Below are 10,471 nucleotides of genomic sequence, written 5' to 3'. Positions count from 1 at the left end.
CCCCAGAATAGTCACTATCTATTAATCCAGGAAGAACCTGCAAGCCCTGCATGGCTAGGCTACTACGTCCCAGAACAATTCCACATGTGCCATCTGGCAGTGGTCCAAAAATACCAGTAGGCAAAGCCTGGACCCCCATTTCAGGTGTTAATACTGTGTGGGTGGAGGAACAGAGGTCCAGTCCTGCGCTTCCTTTCGTGGCTCTGTAGAGAGTAGAAACGGATTGTTGCTGGGAGTTTGATGGCCCTGCGGGAAAAAACTGACTGCCCCAAAAATTTGTTTCTGGTTCAGGGCCTGGGGCTGGCCCCTGTGCCCGTTTCCCGACCATGGAAGAAGCGGTTGTCCCTGGGCGTCCCTTTTTGATTTGCATTCGTTTGCCCAGTGATTGCCACGTTTACATGGAGGGCAAAGGCCAGGAGCCTTAGGGGGAGGGTTTCTTGCTGCCCCGCAATCCCTGGCAAAGTGTCCCACATTTCCGCACTGAAAACATTTTCCTTTTGTTTGATGAGTTAAATATTGTTTGACTGTATAGCCTTGTAAAGCGGCAGCCATTGCTAAGCCCTGCTGATAGGCGGCGCCTATATCAGAACAAAGGCGGATGTAGCCGGAAAGATCTGTCTTTTTCTTATACGGACGTATGGCGGTTTGGCAAGCAGCATTAGCATTTTCAAATGCAAGTTGTTTAACAAAGTCAGTTCCAGTTTCAGAACTGCCGAAAATTCTGCCCGCTGCCGTAAGAAGGCGATGAATGAACTCAGAGAAAGGTTCATCGGGGCCTTGTTTTATGGTAGTTAGAGAGGAGCTGACATCCCCTTTTGTGGGGAGCTTTCGCCAGGCATACAGGCCAGCATCATATTGCATTTGCATGTCACTGGAGGCAAAATTGCCTTCGCCGGCTAGCATATCAAAAGTCCAGTTATTATTAGCTTGGGCATTGCGGCAAGTCTCTTTGCAACACTCATGGTATTCTGACTTCCATAATAAATAATCCCCACCGGAGAGTGTGGCTCGCGCTAACGTCTGCCAGTCCCCGGGGGTCAGCCAATTTTCGGCCACAGACTCTATAATGGCAGTAGTATAGGGGGCAGTTGCACCATATTGTGCCACCGCTGTTTTTAACTCTTTTATGACCTTAAAATCAAATCCATTATGATGCCGCCAGGCGTCATTTTGTTGGTCCATGGTTTCAGTGACCGGAAAAGCAGTGGACATGAAAGGGTCAGTACTGGAGGGCACCATGGTTACAGGGCGCTGCCTAGGTATGGCTCCGGTACAAGGTGGAGGGGTAACGGGCAAGCAAGCATCCCCTTTTACCTTTCCTAGTTTGATTTTTTCTAATTGCTCAATAAGTTCCTGATGTTCAGTTTCAAGCTTTATTTGAGTTTTAAGATATTCTATTTTAGATTGGATTTCTTTTTGAGGATCAATGGCGGGGAAAGCCATAGGTGGAGCTGAAGGCTGAGGCACATACGGAGGTGGCCAAAATGAGGCAGGTGGCCAATCAGAATTTTGGTATCAAGCCGCTTCATCCTCAAGATCGTCCCAATCAATACCCTCATCAATGCCTTCGTCCTCTGAATTATTGGCTCTACTGGCTAGCCATACAATCCTCTTTCGATATTTTGGGTTAGCTAAATTTGTTTAAGGCCTGCGGCTACACGTTCAGCAAATTTCTCTAAGGAACACACAGACCCACCGCTCTCCACGGGTTTCTGTTCCTCTTTACCAGAGTTGCTATTAAATGACATTAAGTCAGCTTCCCCTGACTTTTTCTCCTTGCCCTCTTTGGGTTCTGGTTTTTCCAAAACTAACGAATTTTCTTTAAAGGGGGGACTTTTATCGGACAAATTTTTACATGAGTCTCTCAGGTAAGTTTCCCCCTGGGTTATGAGATTAGCAATGACTGGATCGTCATGTTTTCGGGTAATGACCTCATTTATTAGATTCCAGTATGAGAAAGCAATTACAGGGACCTTTTGAAGCCCGAAAGCATCATAATAATCTTTTAGGGCATCCCCTACTCTTTTCCAACATCTTTGATCTATGGTTCCTTCTTGAGGGAACCAGGGACAAACGTCCTTAATATAATCAAAATATGTAATTAACTGGTTTACTTTCACCTTTACTCCTCGCGCCTTTAATGCTATGCTGAGTTCTGCTACAAACAACTCATGCTTACTAATTTCCTGACCCATAATATCGTCGTCCACTTACCAGAGAGCAAGGCCGCAGCAGGTTCCCACGGTGACTCCTCCTCTGGATTTCTTCCTTCAATCCGGCCGGCTTTGACGACGTCCCTCACTGTGTCCCTCTTACTTCGAGCCCCACATTGGGTGCCAGACTGTCCCGACCAGCAGGACAACAACAGGAGCTCGAAGGGAGGGAGTGGGGATGGATGGGCAGGAGACGCGAAGAATGGAGACAAGACAGGAGTCTGATCAAGTCTTGTTTATTGTTGCTGAGGTCACAGCTTAAATAGGCCAGGCAGGGAGGCGGGGCAAAGGAAGCTTGCAGTTGGGAAATTCCGGCCTTCCTAAGTTTCAAAAACTGAAACTGAACAGCAGGATACAGAAACTGAAACATTCAGGGGAGAAACAGGAACTGAAACTGAAACATTCAGCAGAGAAACAGAAACATTACTGAAACTTATCAGCGAGGAAACAAAGACTGAAACTTGTCAACAGGAAAACAGGAACTGAAACTTAACTTGTGCAAACCTCAACAGATCACAAAATGGCAGCTATTGCTGCCCACACTTCTTTTTGCTTAGGATTGTCTTAGCTATGCAGACTCTCTTTTGATTCCATATGAAGTTTAAGGTGGTTTTTTCCAGTTCTGTGAAGAAGGTCATTGGTAGTTTGATGGGGATAGCGTTGAATCTATAAATCACTTTGGGTAGTATGGCTATTTTCACCATATTAATTCTTCCTAACCATGAGCATGTAATGTTTTTTCATCTGTTTTTGTCCTCTCTCATTTCCTTGAGCAGTGGTCTGTAGTTCTTACTCCCTTAACCTGTCATATTGTTGAATTTTATCTCTATCACTGCTGTTCTGTTTCTCTATCTTTCTCTTGTGCTGCAGATTGATTCCTTGCTCTGTTCTCATTTTCATTTGCTGTCCCGTCTTCTGATTTCTCTCTCTTCTCTTTGTTTTTCTCCTATTTCTCTTTCTCTCTGAGTTGGCTGTGTATCAATAAGCATGGACCTGCTATTAAGACAGTGCCACCTTTCTTCATTGTCATTGACTGACTGGCACTTCTGAACAACCTGAAAGGCAAGGAAAAACTCAAAATTGGAGTCTGAACTGTCAATGAAATGTGAAATATAAGAGAAATAGGCCATGTGTTTATCTGTATTGTTTCCATTTTCTTTCAGATCACACTGAATTTTAAAATTCTGTGAAACTATATTACAGATTTTCCTGATATCATCATATTTAGCTGATCTCTGAAAAAAAAAACATGAATAATGAGGTTTGGGTGAAATTTTAAGTGTGAAATTAGCCCTAATAGAAAAAGGTTTGTATTCTGAAAAAGCCCCCAAAATAAGGAGCATTAAATTGCCAAGGCAGAATTGACCTGCCACATAGACAGGCATTTTCTGGATGCTGAAAGGATAAATTTAGAGTTGAAGTTGTCAAAACCCAGCCAATTTGTTAACTTAAAGAGTCTTGCAATAAAGTTTTGATTAATTGGATAAAGCTGTTGAAGTTCTCACTGAAAATGTGAATTTTTCAGTTGGGCATGCAGGATCACGCTGTAATCCCAGGACTTTGGGAAGCTGAAGAGGGTAGGTTGCTCGAGCCCAAAAGTTTGAGACCTGGGTCACATGGCTAAACCCCATCTCTGCAAAAATACAAAAATTAGCCTGTTTTTATGGTATGCACCTCTGGTCCCAGCTATTCGGAGGGTTGAGGTAGGAGGATCACCTAAGCCTGGGAGTTTGAGGCTGCAGTGAGCTCTGAGCACACCACTGCACTCCAGCCTTGGGCAACAGAGTGAGTCCTGCATCCAAAATAAATAAATAAATAAAAACAATTGAAATGTAAGTTTTCCAAATATGTATAATTTGCCACAGAAGCCTATTTGTTGGATTTTAAAAGACGTATTAGACAGTTAGTGTTCAGTAATCTACTGGTACTGTGCTAGACATTTTTTTCAAATTTTGGAAACTTTTCAGTTTAAGATAACTTCAGTCTTATAAAATACTTACAAATATAATACACAGAATTTCTTATTCCAGTGATTCTCAACTGAGGATGATTTTGTGCCTTCTCCCCCTTAATATGTGAATTCATTTTTGGTTGACATGACTTAACTTAGAAATGTTGTTACTATTGATTTCTAATTGTGTAGAGATCTGAGATGCTGCTAAACATCCTGCAACACACATAGTATTCCTTCACAACCAAGGCAGTTACACAACCTAAAATATTTACAGTGCTGCAATTGAAAAACCCTGGCATATGCCCCTCACTCAAACTCCTCAAATGTTCTTATATAAGCATAGTGTAGTGATTCTTTTTTAAATGGAAAATTAACATTAATACATTACTATTATCTAATTCATAAATTTTATTCACATCTTGACAATAATCCCACTAATATTCTATTTCTGGTCTAGATCCAATGCAGAATCCTGTGTTTAGTTGAACTACTCCCTCAAAACCCTTAAATTCCAATAGTTTTCAGTTTTTCTGCATCCATCCCTCTGTCATTTACATTAGGTATTTCTCCTAATGTTATCCCTCCCCAATCCCCCCACCCCATGCTATCCCTCCCATAGCTCTTTCACACCCCAGTAGGCCTTGGTGTGTGATGTTCCCCTCCCTGTGTCCATGTGTTCTCATTGTTCAACACTCACTTATGAGTGACAACATGAGGTATTTGGTTTTCTGTTCTTGTGTCAGTTGGCCGAGAATGACGGTTTCCAGCTTCATCCAGTTCTCAGTTCTCAGTTTTTCTTTGTCTTTTCATTGCTTTAAAACTTTTGAAGTCTACTGGCAAGTCTAATGGTAGAATTTCTCCCAATTTATAGAATATCTCTTTATTTTAAAATTCAGATTATGTATTTTTGATAGCAACACCTCATAAATTATGTGTCAACCTTAATGAACAGATGATGTTAGGCTGCAGTGATATTAACTTTGATCACTTAATTGCAGTGGTGTTTTCAGGATTTTCTACAGTAACATTATTTTTTTTCTTTTTGAAATTAGTAAATATTTTATGACAATTGCTTTTAGACATGTAAATTTCCCATATATCTTCATGTATTTACCCATTAAATTTAGTATTGATTAATGATTTTGACTTAAAAATATATTACTTTAGAATTTTCCAAGTGATGTTTTTCTATTTTCATCAATTCTTTTATATTTATTGTTTAGAATTTTCCTATGAAGAAGAGCTTTCTCTATCCTCCAGTTGTTCATTTATCTTAGCATAGATTCAAGGATTGTAATTTATTCTAGGGCTATATCCCATCATAACCACTACCACCACCACCACCACCACCACCATCATCATCATCATCATCATCATCATCATCATCATCATTTGGCTCAACTTGTACCATATTGACCATTGGAAACCCTCTCAAGTTAACCTTTGTGCACTTTTTAATTGTCCTCACCAGGTTTTGAGCATTTAATTCTTTTCTCTCACTACAATGTTTCAGCTCTTTGACTCTCCTCCAGTTATGGATCTCTTTTTTTCCCTAAATGTCTCCCTATAATCTATAACTATATTTTCTTAAGGGCTTAGCTTGCCTTACATGCTTTCTCTTTAATTTAATTAGTTCATTAATGACTTTTCTGTCCAGGTGGATGAATAGACACGTATCTGTTAGTATGTGTGTGTTTCGTTCTGATTACCACTTCTCATTCAACAGATAGTAAGTAATATTGTAGTGCTTATTATAGTGCATATTTTGAGGGTTATTAAAATGAAACAAGTAAACGGTTAAATTTAGGGGGAATTTTATATGTAAACAAGTTCCATGACAGATTGTTCTTATTAGTGGGCCAAATTCTTCACCTTTTGCTGTAATTGTGTTCTTTGCCATATGACTTTGCCAACAGTTTACTGTCAGACATGTGGATCATTCCTCCCTGCCAGTGGAGGGATCACCTGGATGATCATCCAGATGTTTCAGGAATAAATGCTTAATTTTGTTATGCTACTAATTTCTTGTGGTAATTTGTTATGCACCAGTAATATTGTGAAAGTTTATTGTTATAAACCCATGTGGAATAATGTGCAGAATTGGACCAAAAACCAGAGCTCTCTAGTGGTAAAACAATGCCCTTGTGGTGGCCACAAGAGAGATGAGCCAAGAATATATGGATGTTTCACTAAGTAGAGTGAAGTTTAAGGAATGACTGAACTGCATATGCATTCTGCCCAGGGGTGTTAACGTAACAGCAGCCCCTGACTACTCATACATTTCTTTATGAAGCAAAGAGTCACATGGAAAACAAATCAACAGTAAGTGGAGGATGAGCAGCAAGTGAATTCCAGAGTCCCACACTGAAAAAGAGGTTCGTAAAAAAGTTTTTGACACAGAAAAAGTAAGGTCTGGAGAAGAATAATTTGAGTTAGTATAAAATGGTAAAATCGAGTCTAAGTATCTGAGAGAGTCTGAATATGGCAGAGATAGTTTGTTTTCCCTTTGACTTTGAGTTAAAATCCATGCTAATGTTAATATACACAACTGCCAAACACACACTGTTTTCTGTGCGATCTAACAGCAAAGCTACCTCAAAATAGCCTGGGGCTATATCTGTGTAAAAGCTTATTCTCTCAGTTATCAGAGTCTGAAAACTCATGGCAAACTTACAGCCACCTGCTTAAAGGTTTCTCTTTACTTAGGTGGGACCTTAAGCTCTTCTAGGAGTAGAAGAAGAGGAAATAGGAATAGAACAATAATATTTAAGTAATGATAATAACATAAACATTTGTTGTGTTCTCCATGTCCAGGGACAGTGAGTGCTACGGAATTTACCTTCATCATGTCAATAAATGGTCCCAACATACTCTAAGGATAAGTATCAATATTAATCTTACTAGTTCATACTTAATGGAACTGAACCTTACGGAAAGCAAGTAATTTACCTAAGGCCATAGTACTAGCAAGTGAAAAGAAAGAACCATTAACAAGGCTTCAGAATAGCTTTAGTCTTGGAAGAAAAGAGAAAGAGATGAACAGTTTTGGTGGTCAGATAAGTCTTGGAAGAAAGATGCTTTTTCTGGGTCTTCATGAATGTGTGGAAGAGTGGCAAGAAGCAACAGGTATGGCATGGAAAAAAGAGTAGGCCATTCCTGGAAGAGAAGATAGCCTTTGCCAAGACACCAAGGCACATGCAAAGTGTAGTATATTTGAGATGGCTGGGAAACAGAAGAGCAGGCAAGGAAAGACAGTGAAGGTCCTTTTTTCCTTTTTGCCTTATTCCAAAGTATGTGTTTCATTTTATAGGTCATAAGGAATCGTTGAAAGACTCTAGGCTAGAAAATTGTATGATCAGATTTACATTTGAGGGTGCTTACTTGCTCTGACTAAGCAGAGAATAGCCTGAGAATGAGTGAGACTAGTTTCATTTTCATACCTTCGGAATAAAATCGGTTTAATGTAGGTAAATTATCATTAAGTATATTTAATGAAATGCTATTGGTACAGTCACTCTTTGAAATATGCTGGACTGAGAATTAATAAAGTGAGATTAAATAAATATCCTAGCTTTCATGATTAGCCTAAGGGAACATACAGTGTTAGACATTAGGTCTATGAGACAAAAGAAAGTTTCACCTGTGCACTCCCACTGGCTTCATAGATACAGCCTTTCCCTTCTAAAAATATCCTCTTAACTTTCCCTTCTAGAAACAGTTGTGTGACTTCTAATGAAAAAAAAAAATCGTCTCAGTTGAATTCTGGATTATGCTTCAAATTTCAAAATTCTTCACTTTCCCATTTCACAACCATTATACAAACCAAATAGCTTCTTGTTTCTGTTTTAATTTAAGTTCTGAAAATTAATTTTCTCATTATACTTCTTTCTTGTGTAGTAGAATTAAGGTGTTCCTTTAAAATTAAAACCACAAAAATCTAGCTTCATACATAAAACTAGGACAATATTATAAATCTTGTTTGTGTAATGAAATAATAAAGTTATGTTTGACATACAAACAAACACATACATGTTTCAGTGGAATGTAATTTCATTTTTTACCAGGGGAAAGCACGAACACAGTCCCCCGCTACCACAAATTATGCAGTCGAGTTTCCCACATTTGGGGAAATCACAGGGGTCAGTGCATCCGTAGTGCAATGGATAAGCCTCGCCCTGGGAAAACCACCTTCGTGATCATGGTATCTTCCTTGCCAGGTAAGTAGTGGAATGTAATTTTTAAAAAGGCATGAACAGAACCGAAAATCATCAAATTTTGACGTACGTATAGTTATCCATTTTTGTAGCATCCACCCCCGCTGGGTCCTTCAGGAATATAAATACACATAGTTAGAAACTTTTTTTAATATAAAGATATAATAATATATAAACTAAATATAAAATATAAATTATATAACTTACATGTAATTTCTTACATGTAATATATAACATGAAATTTGCACCTATATTTATATTTATAAAAACAAAATATTTATAAAATTGTATATATATATTTAAGCACACACATACCACATATGTAACACCTAAAAAGCCTTCATTTATTAATTTTATATCATATTTAGACATCCATTATGGGCCAGGTAATATGCTAGGCATCTGGAATATTGAGGTTAATAATCAGAGCTCAATTTCAACTCCAATAGAACTTAGTGGCTTTGTATGATTTAGTTAAGATGTTAGTTCTGAATCCTTCTGTGGTAAGCAGGGCAGGGTTACATATCATCCTGCAAAATATCTACCCTCTTTAATGTCTAGATTTGAACCTGCTGATATGATGTCTGACCTGTACTCGCTTTCCTTTAGATCCTGTTTGGAGGGCCAATAAAAAACAAATATTTTTCTTTGACTGAGTTAAAAACTAGTTGTTTAGAAGAAGGAGTCAGCAGGGAGCGGTGGCTCATACCTATAATCCCAGCGCTTTGGGAGGCCGAGGTGGGTGGATCACGAGGTCAAGAGATCAAGACCATCTTGGTCAACATGGTAAAACCCTGTCTCTACTAAAAATACACACACACACACACACACACACACACACACACACACACACACAAATTAGCTGGGCATGGTGGTGTGCGCCTGTAGTCCCAGCTACTCAGGAGGCTGAGGCAGGAGAATTGCTTGAACCCAGGAGGCTGAGGTTGAGGTGAGGTGAGATCGCGCCATTGCACTCCAGCCTGGGTGACAAGAGTGAAACTCTGTCTCAAAAAAAAAAAAAAAAAAAGAGAGAGAGAAAAGAAGGAGTCAAGCAGACAGTGATCAATATGGCAGGTTGTTGCTGACAGAGATGATGATGGAGAAGAGGGCATATGTATGTTAATTACCTGTGCAACCTTCACATTGAGAAAAACTTTCACACCGAGCACAGACAAAGCTAGATCATCTCAGCACTGTTTCTCAGTCCCAATCTCATCCACATCAGTCCCTCACATTCCAAAGGGAAATAGCTTTTACCAATAAGTTTGCCCTATGGTTTACAGTAGAACAGTGTGCATACTTACCTAAATAGTAGATACCAGAGAGAGAAGGGGAGGAAAAATAGAAAAACTGGGCAATCCCAATTCAAGTTCCCATGTGATCTAATTATCTAGATCTCTTCTGGAAAAGAATGAGTAAATAGGAAAAAACAGACAAAAATCTTACATTAATTCATGTACATTTACATGGAAATATGAAACAAGAGCAGTATCTCCTTCTCCAGGACATATGCCTGCCTCCCACATTTTAGATGGGAACAGTCTGGTGCCAAATGAGGAGCCAAATAAGAGCTCCACCCCTGATGCAAACTCCACCACAGGCTTTCTCTTCTGCCATTCACTCAATCAGTTCCTTGATTTTTCTGGTCGGGGTACTTCCATCAAATCATAAGGAAGGTCCATGTCAAACTCACCACCACTTGATGACAAACCACAGAAAACAGACCCAATGAGAGAGTTCCCAGGAAAAAAACACTGGAAGCCGTGTTTGGGGGAAGAGATGGAAGGTAATAACACAGAAAGATGCTACCTAGCATTTGGTCTTAGTGGGTGACAAATGCATTGGGATGGAATCGCAGTAGCATAGTAAGATAATCTCAAAAGTATAGAGGCATGTAGTTGGAGATCGGAAGCTCTAGTTCTGCTATTTTCACTGGTATATGGATCATGGCACCAGCACTGCCTAGTCGTTCGTTATCAGAAAGACATGAATGATTTAAACATTTAGTTTTGTCATCTGTACACTAAAGATACCAAAAATGTTAAGGATGATACCCAGTTACATGAGGTCACACAATGGCAAGTATGATA

General features: G+C 39.3%; 1 non-coding gene across 1 annotated transcript; it reads right to left on the bottom strand.

The window, feature by feature from the left end:
• Positions 1-8,228: 8,228 nt before the first annotated feature.
• Positions 8,229-8,392, bottom strand: LOC120363858 (U1 spliceosomal RNA). The gene has a single exon (XR_005579284.1). It is a non-coding gene; the product is annotated as a U1 spliceosomal RNA (small nuclear RNA).
• Positions 8,393-10,471: the final 2,079 nt, after the last annotated feature.

The sequence above is a fragment of the Saimiri boliviensis genome, chromosome 3 (genome assembly GCF_048565385.1).
Source record: "Saimiri boliviensis isolate mSaiBol1 chromosome 3, mSaiBol1.pri, whole genome shotgun sequence".
Lineage (NCBI taxonomy): Eukaryota > Metazoa > Chordata > Mammalia > Primates > Cebidae > Saimiri > Saimiri boliviensis.
This window is presented reverse-complemented; position numbering and strand designations above follow the sequence as displayed.